Source organism: Lotus japonicus, chromosome 4, assembly GCF_012489685.1.
Source record: "Lotus japonicus ecotype B-129 chromosome 4, LjGifu_v1.2".
Classification (NCBI taxonomy): Eukaryota; Viridiplantae; Streptophyta; class Magnoliopsida; order Fabales; family Fabaceae; genus Lotus; species Lotus japonicus.
This window is the reverse complement of record NC_080044.1, coordinates 60,087,295-60,103,643: the sequence shown is the minus strand read 5'-3', so window position 1 is coordinate 60,103,643 and position 16,349 is coordinate 60,087,295. Positions and strand designations below refer to the sequence as shown.

Sequence of the window (16,349 nt, the reverse complement as noted above, 5' to 3'; positions counted from 1 at the left end):
GAATCAGCACATGACATCGACCAAAGATGAAAACAACATAACTAAACCATACTTCCGAGTGTGATAGCAATGACAAGTCCAAAACTCCGGGAGCTCGCGAGCCACACCCGAAGGACCTCATGCACACTCTAAATCGGCTGGACCGGCACACCATTTGGCCCCTATACAATTCTCTACGTACATCATCTCACGTTGCAATAAAACCCTAACCGTTGATTTACATTTACAAAATTAAAATTGGTTTATGTAACTGTCCATTTGGAGTATAATAACTGACCAATAAAACATTAATTGATGTTTTATTAATATTTGGAGTATAATTATGATTATTAACATTTGGCTCGACAGTGCAGCTAGAAAGGATCCAGGTACATGTAAAATGTATCAAACTTCAATCGTGTCGTTAATGGTAGTATTAAATGATGTGTTGGGAAATAAAGCTGAATCAAATCATACTAGCCACGAATCTCACTAATCCAAACCAAAGTGTCTTTATCTTACTCCCTCGTCCCTCCCCTTTGCAACCAGAGGGCTCTTCCTCCTGCCACGACTCTTAACTAATTGTATTTCGTACCACAAAACCGACTTTCCCTAACTGAAAACAGTAGTGCTCTGTAGCACCATTAATTAATGGAGGAGGCCTAGCTATCAAACCTTTCAACTCTCCTAAAATCAACCTCAACCAATAATCCAACACAACACCGGTATGGAATTAGAAGCATACTCTTTTAAAATGCACTCTAAGTAATTCATTGTGAATGGTTTAATTTTTAAAATGTCAACACATTTTTCTCGCTTCTTAAAAAATTATTGACTTTTCAAAAATAAAACAATCACAATTATTGTGTAAAAGTTTGGTGTATTGCTAGTATTTTCTCATATATCAGTGTCACGATCGAGTTGACAAATGTCTTTGAAGGATATATCAAGTGGTAAGATCTAGAGATCGACATAAATGTTGAGTGAGATGAAGGGTGAAGGGTTTAGGGTTCGAACCCTGATGATGACTAATTTACGTATAACATTACTAACAAGCATATAAAAAAACGATCGAGTCGACAAATTAACCTTTCATTCCTTACTCCTCTTCAAGACAAGGGCAATGGCGTGATTACCAAGGTTCTCCACTTCTAAGATGAACCAGCTGCCGGGGAGGTTATTAGAGGGGTGCTTAATTACATGCATTAATCACACCAAAAGAACAAGTTAACATTATACTCTCTCCGTTTCAATATAAGTGTCTATTTAAAAAATGGTGCACATATATTAATGAATGCAACTAATTTTATTAACTTTTAAAACATAATATTTGTTTTCATATTTTACATTTTAAAGTGTTTTATTATCTCTCTTCATTTATTCTTCTTATAAGGACATTATATGGAAAAACATCAATTAATGCTTCATTGGAATTCTAAGTGGACAGTTATTATGAAACAAATATTTACTCTCTAAATTGACATTTATTTTGAAACGTAGGGAGTACGATATAAATGGAAATTATGTTATATATAAGCATAAACTTATTCATAAATTATTCAGAATAATGTATGGATTATAAACTATTTACATAAGTCATCTCAAACATTTGTATAAACGTTTTCAAATTAATAAGCTCTTTAAAACAAAACATAAAGTAATTAAATTCAAAATCTGCATTAATTCCAGCTGTCGGATGTTATGCCTTCATTGATTGTGAAAGCTCTTGCTTTCTATTAGGCCTTCTTTTGCTTCTAATTTATGCATTCAGTCCATTTGTTTTAAAACTAATTGCAGTTGTTTGAGGTTTGGAGGTGCCCATCAAAGGAGAGCTCTCATATTCCTTGCGTTATTAAGGACCGCAAGAATCTTGTTTTACTTGTGCTAGAGGTGAAACATTTTTAGACTTGAGACTGAGTTATGAATATCTTACATCATCAAATGCCCTAACATTGTGAATGTGTGTACCCCGCGCATCAAGTTAACTTGCTGCAATAACCACACGTGCTAACGCACAACATCGTTGTCGAAAATCATGTCCACAAACACATTGTTTAAGACTATAATTAGAACTGATGATCTACGAAAGTTTGTGAGAGAATTTTGTGGATTGTATTCGATAGGATCAATAACCAATTGTTTATTTGACCTCTCCTTCCAAATGGTGTTAAAAAATGGAATTAGAATCTGGGTATAAAAGGTATTTTGGGTAAAGAAAAAGTACAATATTAGGTCAAGATGGCATTTGCTGCAAATGATGGCATTAAACATAAAACCATGATGTATTCGTCATGGCATTTAGCTATCTGTTCTTTGTGGCTACTGTATAATGGATTTATTTTTACAAGTAAGAATGTTAGATGCATTGCTTAGTTTGAACTTGATAAAAGTCAAGGTCTTTGACTCTGAAGCCTAAAACAAAACAGAGAAAACACTTTGAATTCTAAAATGAGTTATGATTCATTCACACCTCCCACCTCTTTTTCACTTTTATTTTCTATCTATTTCTCTTTTCTCTATCAATCAAATCATCTATCACATCTTTACTTTTTCTCTCTTTTCTTCAAATCTCTTTCGTCCTCCATCTCTTTCCACGTCAACAACCTCATCTTTGAGGTGTGAATAAAATATTATTCGTTCTAAAATTACCAATAAGAGAGGGAAGCACTTGATTCATTAGGTGCATGAAAGTGTTAGGAGCATTAGACAATCCAAGGGGTATTAGTGTCTAGCAGTCTTTTCATTTATCATTAAGTCGTAATCGAATCTAATCATAACCATTGGAGAGAATATTGATTTTTGAGAAAATAACTGAGTAGGTGGTCAAACATATCATCAAGTTGGGGTATCCAAAACAAATATACTTGTTAGTGATTTTATTCAGTGTGGGTTAGAAGTCTCACATTGGCAAGAGATATGACAAAACAAGTGTTTATAAATGGTAGAGCAACCCTCAACTCTTAAGCTAGCTTTTGGTTTGAGTTAAGCTTCCCTAATTCTAATATCGTATCATAGTCTATCACAGATCCATTTGTTTGTTGTGAAGACCTTTCATATTTGGACCACCCGTTTTTTTTCATTCCATGCTCCAGACTCATATTTGGACCACCCGTTGTTGTTCATTCCACGCTCTCCAGATGTCCAGCCTTGGGGGTGTGTGGGTAGAGAAACCCTCAACTCTTGAGCTAGCTTTTGAGTTGAGTTAGGCCTCCTTAATTCTAATATGGTATCACAGTCTATCATAGATCTATTTGTTTGTTGTGGAGACCTCTCATATTTGGACCACGTACATGTTGTTGTTCATTCCACGCTCCATACCCATATTTGGGCCACCCGTTGTTGTTCATTCCACGCTCTCTAGATGTCCAGTCTTGGGGTGTGTGGGTAGAGCAACCCTCAACTCTTGAGCTAGCTTTGAGTTGAGTTAGGTCTCCCTAATTCTAATAGTGTGACTATCGACACACATTCTCCAACACGAACTGACACTTTCTTGAATCATTCAGTTTGTAAGAAACTCCTCAAATTGGCACTATATCTCTGGATGTTCTTGTGGACTCATCCTATATGAGTAAGGTTATTTGGAAAGACAGCTCCTGGAATAAGGTCAATGGCATGCTAAATGTCCCTCATAGATGGTAATCTTTGAATAACCTCTTATGGAACTCTTTGTGGGGTGGCTTGGAGGAGGATCAGTAGAAGATCGCCTTGATCAGTTGGGACATTGTGTGTAAACTCAAGGGGTCGGGTGGTTTAGGGGTTAAAGATTGGTGAGATTTCAACAAAGCCTTGCTTGGCAAATGTAGATGGAGCTAGGTTGTGTTATGGGGATTGTGGTCTATGGGCTCGATTAATCAATTCTAAGTATAAAGTGAGAAATGACTCATTTGAAGAAACGTAGTATGTGAATGAAACGACGTGGTGGAAAGATATTGTGGGTCTGTGTTCTGAACAATCAAATGGCGACGGGTTTTGTAATGCAATAACTAGAAGGATTGGGATGGGACCTTGGTTAGCTTTTGGCTGGATACCTGGGTCGGGAGTGACCCATTGGTTGTTAAGTTTGCTAGATTATTCCAGCTATCCTCTCAACAACAAAGTGTTCTGGCGAATATGGGTTCTTGGCATAACGATGTATGAAGATGGGAATTTACTTGGAGGCAGGCCTTAAGAGATTATGAACTGGTCTGGTTAGTTGAACTGTTGAGCGTCATTGACTCGATCTCGTTGAGGGAATATGTTGCAGATAAATGGATTTGGAAGGACAATGCGTGTGAGGTATTCTCAATCAAATCGGCTTATTCTCTGATTAGGGGGATTTCAAGTTGTCCTCTCATTCCTGCATTTGCACATGTGTTGGTGGCCTTCGTGGCTTCAAATGTAAAGGCTTTCATTTGGAGACTTCACTGAGGGCGAGTTCAAACTAATCAGAACCTGGTTAGGAGGGGAATCCAACTGATCACCCTTGATTTAAATTTCCCCTTTTGTGATGAAGTTGTAGAATAAGTAGAGCACCTCTTTTTTTTCTGTAGGAAAGTCTCGGCTGTTTGGTACTCTTGTTTTATTTGGCTGGGGTTCAATACAACGTTCCCTTGTGACAGTAAGATGAATTTTCTGCAGTTTGTCCATGGTAGTTGGACAAGGAAGCAAGTTGGTGTTTGGTGGTCTGTTTGGGGAGCAATTGTTTGGTCGATTTGGAGCCTTCGTAATAAATTGGTGTTCTCTAACGAAGTTCCAGATTGAGATAACTTGATGGGCTTGGTTCAATAGAAATCTTGGTTGTGGATTTCATCAGAGGTGAGGGATTTTTGTTGCTCGATGCCTGAGTGTATCATGAATTCGTGTCCATGCATTGCCCAAGTGTAGAATGGCATGGGAGGTGGAATGGTTTCGTTGGGGCCAGGGGATTAATATGGCCATATAATTGTTTTCTTTCAATTTTGTATTCATCGCTGAATTCTCTTGGGTTTGTGGCAATCCAGTTGCCTCCCCTGTCGTTTATTATGTACCTTTCTACTTTCTGTTTCATTTTCTGTTTTTTTTTCTTCATCTTTCCCCTGCTATTTGTATTGGGTTCTAGCACCCTTTGTGCTAGTATTTAATACAATCATTGCTTATAAAAAAAGTTACTCAACGAGAATTTCTTTAATATTTTATGTAATGGTTGGTCCAATATTGTTTTGTTTAACCATTAGTAATATGCTCATCAATTGGGTTTTTCCCGATGATGATTTCATTGATGCTTTGGAAACTGAAGTCACTGGTGAATGAGCTTGGCTTTTTACTTGGTTGAGTTCATCTTGGAACAATGGAGGCAATTTGATTCTCGCTCCATCTTTCACAAAGGAGTAGGTGATTTAAATTCATTCTAGACAATATTCCGATGATACTGTATGGAGAGTCTTAAAACAATATGGCATGCGTCCATATTTTCTCCAATAAGATTGATCGTATCTTGATAATTTGTACACAATTAGATTGGTCGTATCTTGATAATTTGTACACAATTAGATTGATTGTACTACCTTGTTGAGCACAATACTTTATCTTGACATTTTGTGCACAATTAGATTGTATGTATTGCCTTCTTGGGTGAATTACGCTCAAGGCTTCAAATTTATTTATCAATGGAATTTAAGTCTTACAGAAAAAAAAAATCAATTAAGAATGCTATTAGATAATGTCCACCGCGTAACTGGACACTATATTTTCAAAACTTACATTGTTGATAACATTACATATACGTATGGTGTGGAAGATATTGTGTAGCAACCATGAATCTAACTTTGTAACATTTGTGTGCAGACTACATATGATTACTAAGGTTTCTCCATAATGAGTTAGAATCAACTGTTCACCAAACATGCTAGAGAACCAAACATGCTAGAATCAACTGTTCACCAAACTCATTCTGATCAAGTTCAAGTTTGTTCTCGAATACTTCTTAAGGTTCTCCTTCAATGATGATGACAACTTACTGATTTGGATAATTTGAAGCAATATATTCATATCCTTGGAATTAGAAACATCGGGGCAGGTTTGATTGGTTGAATGCTTGGGTTTAGTTTCTTTGGCGGCTTTGGTGTTTGTTTTATCTAGAATAGATGATTGAGGGGTTTGGAACTTACCGTTATTAATGGGATTTCTTCAAGAGGAAGGTTGGAAGTTTTGTCATTTGAAGAGGTTTTTTCTTTTCTTTTCTAATGGCTAGTTTAATAACATTGTCTAAGCTCCATTATTGTTGAAGTTGTACTAGTTGGGAAAATTTTGAATTCAAACCACTCAAGTATCGTGCAATGGTTTGTTCCTCCATTTCTTGAATATCACACTTCATCAACAACTGCTTGAATTATCTTGAATACTTCTCCACAATCATTGATCCTTGATAAAAATTATGCACTTCAATGAAATATCTTCGTAGTAAGGATCAGGTAAGAAATTACTTGTGATCTTTCGACGTGTTCTCTTCCAGGTTCTAATTAATCTTACTACATCCTTTTGTTTGTGTCTCTTCTTAAGATATTTCCACGATATTGATGCATGTTTATTTAGTTAAACTCTAACAATCTTGACCTTTTATTCATCTAGAACCTCATTTCGCTCGAATACTCTTTCCATAGTTTTCTCCCAATTCACATTTTCATCAGGTTGTAGTCGACCTTCAAATTAAGGAATTAAGGAATTTCTACCTTGAAAATGCTGAATTTGACATGATAAATCATCTTCATGTTTGATAACTATTAATGGGTGAAGTGCCACTTCCATCTATTTTTGAATCCACAGTCTCCGTTTGTCGAGTTTGTGAGTTTCAACAACTTCTTCTAACCTTCAGATTTGTTGTTTTAATTCTTCCATTTCAATGTTACGAATATTTATTTGATTTTGACTTCATGGTGGCATGATATTTTTTTAGGAGAATGCTGAATGATATGTAAGGTTTAGAAATGCTGAAGATTTGCAAAGACTTGGCGTTAAAAGGAATCTTAGAATGTAAGGTTAAAGGTGTACTTTCATAAAGAAATATGCAAAAAATGGAAATTGAAAAAGTTTAGGGGTCATGTTGTAATTTTATAAAGTATAGATGGAATGGTAATTATGGAATTGTTTGGTGCACAAAATGGTATTATTGAAAATAAAAAGGGGTTACAATTTATTTTTTCAAAGTTACTGATCACGTCAACTTCGGCCACGTTAATTGATGTCGTGATGGCGATGTGGCGATGATGTGAGGCTGATGTAATCGTCTTCAACCTTGAACTCTGGTGACTAGAAAATTTACCATCAACTTTTTCGACGAGGTCATTTCTTACTCTAAAGACCTTTGTTCGACACAAAATTTGGACTTTTCAAGTTTTCTTTTCCTTTCCGAACTTGTGTATAACGTTATTTTTTAAAAGAAAAAATGAATAAAAATGGTGTTTTCTAACGGGCGGTTGAAACACGGGTGGGCAGGTTTTGGCTAATCCGATAGCATAGGAAGCTTGGAAACCTTGATCTAATGTTAATTAATGACTTAGAAGCCTAAAGAAAAACATAGAAAAAACTCTGAATTCTATAATAAAAATTTGCTTCAAATATTGAATGTTTAATACATGCATTGGCTCCTCAACTTATATGCTAAGGAGGAGAATAAATTAAAAGAAATACAAATATCTCACAGCTTGGGGTTGATATTTGTGATATATTTCTAAGTAGAACATCATGTCACATATGTGAACAATTGTGGGAGACTCATGTCGTGGTCGATTGCAACGGCATTTTAGTGGCTCCCTTGATTCTAGGTTATAGCCACAAGTGCTACCTCTTGTACTCCATTAATTCATTGGTTTATCAAAAAAAAATGTGCTACCTCTTGTATACGAGCAAAGGTTGTGCTTCATTGGCAAACAAAGATTGAGACTAAGCGGCAGACAGAGCGCCTGTTGACCTGGGGATATAAGAGTATTTTTGTGGGTCTTTTATTTTATTTTTAATTTATTTTCTGAGTTTTAATTAGTTTTTATGGTATTTTTAAGTATTTTTCGGATTTTTAATTAATTTAGGATTTTATGAGTTTTTATTTTGATTTATTAGATTTTAGTAGTTTTTATCTATCATTAATTAGTACTTTTTAAATTATATATTTAGTTATGATTTAAGTTGTTTATTTTTTGGTTATTATCTTTTTAGTATTTGATTTTGATTTATCTTGTTATTTTATTTAGGATTTTCGGAATAAAAAGAAAAGAGAAAATCAGGAAAAGGGAGCAGATCCTGCGCTGAGATCCACGCAGCTATCATGCACACGCACAGATCATGCGGCTGCCGTTTTATACCCAGCCACGTGGCACAATCGTGACCAAGGACCACTATAAGGCCGTGGGTTGCGTACCACTTAATTTTCCACCTTAACCAAAGCCCAATACAGAGCTGACACGTGGCAGGATGGTTGAATTGCCAAAAAAAAGTGAACTGCACGTGGGAATGGAAGATCAATATTTAAATATTTGTGACCCCTAATGTGAACCACTTTTAAAGTGGTCTAATTTTAGACCACTTTTTTTAACCTACGATAACATTTTTTTTTAAAGATATTTAATATATGACAAATTTTTTAATGATGCTTTTTCTTAAAAAATATAATGTGTTAACCTGCTATACCCAGTTAAAGTAGATGGTGTAAAATTATACCACCTAAAATTAGTGCATATTAGGTTCTCCCAAATATTAGGTTTTGCAATATATAGAGAGGGACCAGTACGTATATTGCAGAGAGGAGGTGCAGAAATGGCGAAAACGAGGGAGAGGAAAAAGACATTGAATCTTTCATAGGTTTTTTTTACTCCTTTGTAATTTTTATGTCAATGCTTGGCTAAACCTCTTTTAGTATTTAAGATGTGGATCCGTTTTAGGATTATGTTTCGATTCGAACCTTTGCTCCATATCAATTTTGTTCATTAATCTACGTAGTTGTTTCAATTTATCTTGATTATACTTGAATGCATGCTAGTAATTTACTAATTCTTATGAGAACGGAAGTTGATTAGGAATCATAGGGGTGGAAATAGGCCGAGCCGAGCCAAGCTTTGCGTGGCCTAGGCCTGGCCTGCATTTTTTTTTCGTGGCCCAAGCCTGACCTGTGGCCTATCAATAGGCCAAATTTTATGGCTTGGCCTGGCCTTTTCTAGGGCCTGGCCTGGCCTACAAGCCTTCTTAAAAGCCTATTTAACAGACAATTTTATCAAAAGAAGGTCATTAGGCTTGCTTGCTAATAAGCCTTTTATATATCATTGCACTTTCTTTTCAAATAAAAAAACCTGTATCATTGCATTTCAATAACAAAACCTATATCATTGGAGGAGAGGTGGACTTGGCAGCGGTAGATCGGTAGTGGCGGCTGGCTGCAGCCTGCGTCCTGTGTGGCTGAGGATGTGCTATGCTGAATATGTTTGGAACGTTTCTAATCTAGGTTAGGGTAGGGACTTAGGGTTTTCTTTTATACTAAAGTATACATCAGTTTAAAAAAAATTAAATTATATATAATTAAATTATATTTATTTATATTATTAATAAAAATAATATATAAGTAGGCCGGCCTATCAGGCTAAATAGGCTTTTTAAATTGTTTGGGCCTGACCTTTTTAGTTAAATAGGCCTTTTAAAAAGCCTAAGCCTGACCTTTTTAATAAACGAGCCAGGCCGGGCCGAGCCTCAGACGAGCCGAGCCATAGGCCCCTGACGAGCCGGCTGGCCTATTTCCACCCTTAGGAATTAGAGAAATAAGGAAACAATTAGATTAGGCGTTCCCTACTGCTTGATTCAAGAGTAGAACCTAATTGTGTTGGATAGTTTAAACATAACTTAATCTTCAATTTCCTAGTCTAGGTGCTCGTAAAACAGACTTAGTAATTGAATTGAAAGTCTAGGGCGTGTGAGTTATCAACATCTTAGAACATAGGCTAAATTGTCGTAGAGAAGTTTATTTGATTCATATGAACATTGTTAGAATGAAAGCATAAGCCGATTAGGTGAAACGAGACCTAAGTGTTATTTTTCTCATCTGATTTCTTAAACTATTTGATTTTCGCTTTTACTTTTTATTAGTGACGGCTACAATCTTCAAAATCCTTAAAATTAGTTTTTATTTTCATAATCTAAATACTAGAAGTTACTAGAATTAGTATTGAATCACAATCCTCGAGGGATCGATAATTTATTACTACGAATAACTTTGTACACTTGCAAAGGGGCTATCAGCGCCTACACTCAGCATAGACGTTTTGGGGCAATGCAGGTTGCACAAGGACATTATTGGCTGGTTGAGACACCATCAGCGTCCGGTTAAGCTCCCTGTTGCATTACAGTTGCGCTTCTAACGCTGCGGTGAGTTCCTCACTGAGAGTTATAATGACGTTACATATGACGTCGTTCTTCAGGGGCAACTATGAGGCAACTGTTGAGGAAGCGGTTGACCCACCTCATCACGTGATCGTCGTTTTCCTGGACATGTGTTTTCGATCGATAGTGATGGGTTACCCTTCTCGGAAGGGAGTGCGGCGATTTTATTTTTACCTTGAAAATACAATTTATTGAACTCCACATACAACATCAATGTTCTGATAATTAAGGGATTACCGAACATGAATAGAATCTTACTCAAACGCAAATTAATCTTTTGGAATTACCAATATAGCACAACCTAGTCTTTAATGCAAGATTAGAACTTATTTAAGTTTACTTTGCTGCTGTGTGATTGTGGCATTGGCCAAGTAACAGGACAGTACAACATGTGGATCTAAGACGCCCCTCGCCATTCAACTAGGCATTGGATTAAGTAAATCATGTGGTACAACAAGGACGTGTATAATAAAGGTTGGCTTTGTCCTGTCAAGCACTTATATCACAGTGTTATTGAGTATTAACTGAATTGTATATATATTAGGTGGAGTGGAGGGTCCTTCTACTTTAAAGTCTTCGTTCCCTTATCACCATAACATTTGGCAACCAATCTCATATGTACATGTATATATTCACGGGGGAGAAATATTAGTGGCCTATATTACGCTCACTTGACCTTCCAGTAAATGACGATAACCATAATGATTCTCCATGGACCCTATGAATAGTACCTTGCTCATACAATTTTGGTTGCAAGAGGGTTAGAAAAAAGGGACCCTTTTGTTTTATTAATGACTTTGACCTTTCATTATACACGAATGAACCTTTCGGCCCTATGCGTTTTCACACAATGATGTTACCATGTTACTATCTAGCAGTTCAATTCTGCACAGATACATAAAATCGTACTTTTGCATAGTCCATCAACTGAGATATTTCCCAGAGAGGGGTCCATCTGTCTGGGCAGCTCGATCGGGGTCAAATTCTTTGATCCCTTAACTATACTAATCAAGTTAATTAGTTATATTTATCAATAAGTTATGAATTTATGCTCATGGCTGCCGATTGTAGGTTTACCTTAAGAAACCATAAAAAGTTATGAACTTATTGATTAATTTTAAAAAAGACTAATACATTTATTCAGAATATGTAACGGTCCACGTACAAATGCATAAAAAATTAAGTTATGTGCGAAAAAAATATATTAATTACCTACTAGCATTAAAATATATATTAACTTGCTACTAAGCTACGGATGGTCAAGGCCGTCACCAACATATTTTCTATTAACTGATTAAAAAATTTTGTTACAAATGATATGATCGTCGGATTAAAGTGAGATTTTACAGTCTCTATTTGTCGATAACTATTGTTGGTATTTGATTGAATTCTTGTAGTAATTGTTGTGTGCCAAATTATCACCCATATCTCTTTTATTTCAAAAGGACATGAATATAAAGCAAAGAATTGAGTAAAATGTTCTTGAGGTATATGATACACTTCAAAAATAAAGTGTAACTAGTGGAAAAGTAAAACAAGGGGAAAACTTCAGCCACCATATGAGGACAAGTAGAAAATAAGTGAGAAGAGTCTTTCATATGCTGTACACAAGCTGCACATAAAGATTTCTCTAGCTGCAATATCTTCTTCCACTACAATAAAACGCTTAATTACCAACGGATATGCACTAATAGTCTGAAAATTGTCGGTAAATTTAAGAATTACCGACGACAAAGGTTGGGACCACTTTGTTTTTCCCAAGAAAGTATTACTGAAGACCGAATCTGCCAATTGCTCGTGTTTTTTTATGGGAAATCTTGGGGGTTACATTACCGATGACCTACACCGTCGGAAATTCACATTTGTTATTGGGAAAAATTAGCTAGTAACCTTACTGATGACTTCAAACCGTTGATACTATCACGGACGAACCCCATCTGAAATTGTCCGTTCTTTGATGGAAAATGTCGTCAGAAAATCTGTCAACAGTTGGATTATTGACTTCGTTCAAATTACTGACAACTTCTTCTTTGAAATACTTATAGGTTACTGGCGAATTTACTTAAAAAAAACTTGTCAATAACCTATAATTATCATATGAATATCTCTATTACCACACCTCTACTTCTTTCTATATCATTTCTTCTCTTATGTTCTTTTATTACTACACCTATAATTATCATCTAAATGTCTCTATTTCGGCATAGATGACAAAACAACTTTTAACAGTACAACACGACCTCCAATGGACAAATGCTTGCTAGACCAACATGAGAGCTTATTTTAAACCTTTTGCATTAACAGTTTTGACGTTGCTAGCTTTCTGGGATCCTGTCCTGAAGGAATGCTCAAATAACTGAAAGAAACAACTCTCACCTTGCAGTTTAAAGCTGATGTTGCTTCAGTAACCCAACCTTGCTCAATATTTAGATGGTATAGTTAAAAAATTCACATTTAATCCAAAATTAATTTGAACAAATTAAATTTAGAATAGATTTCATTGCCTAAATATTCCTTAGAGAGGCCTTCCCTTAAAGAAGAGTATCATATCTGAAAATTACAAATGAGAAACTTTAACTTTATCTTTCCCACAAGAACACCAGATTACATATTCTTTTCCACTACCTTCTATATCATTTTACTTAAGCCTTCAACTATAATGATGAACATAAAAGGTGATAAAAGATCCACTTCTTAAATCTCTACCAGGATTAATTTATGCCAATGGCTCCCATTAACATGAATAGAAATAGATGTGTCTTTTAAGCACTGTATATCCTAGCTATACCTCCATTTATCACAAAACCTCATCCTAGCTATTATATAATTCAAAAAACACAGCTAACTACATCATAAGTCTTCTCAAAATCAACTTAAACAAATTAAAGTTACTTGTCCTCCTTATGAAAGTTGTTTGTCTTTGTGAGATCACATCTCCCAACACCAACGGTAAAAAGTATCTATGCTAGAACTTAATAGTTAATACATACATACAATGATGTGTATACCTTTTTTTTGTCAAGGTGTATATACACTACCACAAAAAGGGCATTGGGCAGCGGCTATGGGGTAGCGGTTCACTGTTTACCGCTACCCAAGCTTTTTATAGAAAAAAAAAATATGGAAAGCAACTATTGTAACATTAAAAAAGAAAAGAAAAAATCAATCTTATAGTGAAACCGCTACCCAAGTAAAATTTCTCGGTGCTAGGTAGCGCTTACATTAACCGCTACCCAAATTGAACCTTTTTTTCCCTAATTTATCAAAACCCTACCTGGGAAATCCTTTTCCCTTTCCCTCTGTCGTGAACGCAATAACCCTTGCTCCCTGCTGTAACCGTCTCCGCATCTGAACCACAAGCCTTGACTGACTACTGCTCCCCTTCTGGCAGTGCGCTCGACATGGGCGCAAGTTCTGCAGGTGACATCTCCCTTTTCTTTCATCTTACCTTCTTTTTTTTACTGGGGCTCGACGCTGCTTCTGTTACTCACCAATCTTCCTACTTTCACGATCCTGATCTCAACCCTTCCTCGTTGCCATCACCGTCTCTACATCTAGAGAGTCGTAGTTCCGCGCCGCATCTCAGGGAGCCCTAGTTCTACGTTGTCTCTCTCTCTTCGTCGAGCCTTGGTTCCGTTCTGCTGCTTCGTCACCGGCTCACAACACTTCAATTCTCTTCTGCACCATGATTCCCCATAGCCAAATCAGCTTCACCGATTACAGGTATCATTTTCATTTTGTTGATTGGGCTATTGAATTGAATTCGGTGAAGCTCAATTTCAGCATCATGATAAATCGAAATCGAAAATTTGATTGTATTTCTTGTACTGACATGCTAGCTCTTGCTGCTATAAATTCTGTTCTTATGATTTGTTTATGTGCCTAGATCACCTACTTATTTGTTTCCAATTCATTGACTTGGGTCCTGACTATATTGATTTTTAAGGATTTCTTCTGATTGTGCTAATGAAAACAAGAAGAATATATCTGTTGAAGGTCAAAATTCTGATATAATTTGGCTTTGTTTGCAATTGATTCCATGACTAATTGAGCTCGGGTTCCAGTTTGGTTATGCTTGATTAGTCAAAAAAATTCACTCAACTCAGTGTTTTCTTCACAAAAGCTAATTAGTCATTGCATTAATCTATCTCATTTGCGATTTCTTGTTTTTTTTATTCACAGAATGATCCCTGGTGTGAAGAGTTAATTATATTGATGCTGAAAAAAAAAGGTCAGTTGTGGTGTAAATTATATTGGATTGGATTGTGGACTCAAATGGACATGGCTTTGTTTCGTTAACTGAACTCTGATTTATTTATTTTTCTCTCTTTAATGTTATTAGAGTATTGATTATTTGAATTCATATCTCAAATATTTTGCACCTTAGATGATGTTTCGTTTGGCAGATTTGTTACTATTTCAGTTCTTTTTTTTTGTGTTTTTTGGAAAATTGTACAACATGAGGCAGAAGTGAACTAAAATTGTAAGAGGCTTTTTGAACTTAGTTTGTGATGAATGTGTGAAAAATAAGATGTGATAATTAAGGCTAACCTGAAATAGATGTAACTTAATCAAATATCTCTTAACATGTTATGTTTTGTTTCCCATTTTATAAAAGATACTTTATCGTGACTGTTATTTTACTAGTGCTTGCAAGTCCCAAAAGTCTAATTAGAACATGTTATGGGGAAGGATTTCAATTGCTCTTTATATGAATGATATACTTTTTCTAGAGTAAGAAACCCATTAAGTTCCCTGAGTAATTTTAACATATAACGATGACTGTTGGGTGGATACCCCCATAGCTGGTCCTGTTTTCTGGGTTGGCTCGTTTGGCTGTCTCTATGTGAGGTTTCTTCTTACATTTTGTTACTGTCTTAATATGTTGATTCCAAATTGGGAAGCCCTTATTGGGGATTTGGAGAATTTAATGCTGAGATGTTAGTTGACTGCTATTTGGATTTTATAGCAGATTTGAGCCTCATGAGTAAAGATTCATGTCTAGTGAGTTTCAACAGTGGAGTGCTAGTGTGCTACATTGAAAAGCTTTGAGTTCCTTGGGAGGTTGCTTAGTCATTGGAATGTAGGGAATTTGTAGTTGCTGTCTTATTCTCGTTCCTGCTTTTGGCATTATTTGGCTTCATTTTATGGCTATTTGAAGACTCTGTTGTGTTGGCTAGGAAACATTTAGGTGGCAGACTCTTGTCTTACTGACTATGTCATTTTGTTTATTAGGATTATAGTTTTAAGTATTGTTGCAGGTGACTTATTAATATAGCTTTATTGTAGTTTTAGATCTGTATTGGGTTTGTAGTTTTCTATGAATTGCTAGTTATATTTGTATGTTTCTCATGCTTTTTTCTGCTTCTTGTATTGATTAGACACTGATGAAGAGTTGATGAATTGCAAGACCAAGTTTAAAGAAAGGATTGCAATGTTGCAATGTTACAAAATAAGCAAGTTGGAAAGAGAGATGAATGACACCCAAAGTTCTTTCCTTAAGAAGATGATTCCATCTGGGAGATTAGCAAGCTACAAATAGAAGCAGAGGTAAATGAATTGATACACATGTTGCCTATACAGATATCCAGTCATGAGGAATGTTGTTTGTAATTTTGTCTCTAATTTGTATTGCAGGGTCACACGTCTTTGAAGAATAAACGTGATTCCTCCATTCAAAATCTTTTAGCTAGGTATAACTTAGGGATGAATTTGTTCTTTTTGTAAACAAAACAAGTGTATTTGGATATCAGATTGAATTTGTTGTTTTGGTGCACAATTTTTAATTTCTCGGTTTCAGCACAATTATATGGATATTGAGTTGTTCTTTATTTAGTTTTCGATCTTACTGTTATATTTCACATTGGGTATCAAGGGTTAATTGGGTTCTGATTCATTTGCCTGCTTTTTTTATATAAAAAAAAATAGAGTAAGGCAGCGGTTCCTGCCAAAAAAATAGAAGATGGGTAGCGGTTTTATGCCTATATGCGTAGCGG

General features: G+C 35.7%; 1 long non-coding RNA gene across 1 annotated transcript; it reads left to right on the top strand.

Moving 5' to 3' along the window:
• Positions 1 to 15,631: 15,631 nt before the first annotated feature.
• LOC130714476 (uncharacterized) lies at positions 15,632 to 16,132 on the top strand. The gene is made up of 2 exons (XR_009011294.1): positions 15,632 to 15,903; positions 15,991 to 16,132. It is a non-coding gene; the product is annotated as an uncharacterized LOC130714476 (long non-coding RNA).
• Positions 16,133 to 16,349: the final 217 nt, after the last annotated feature.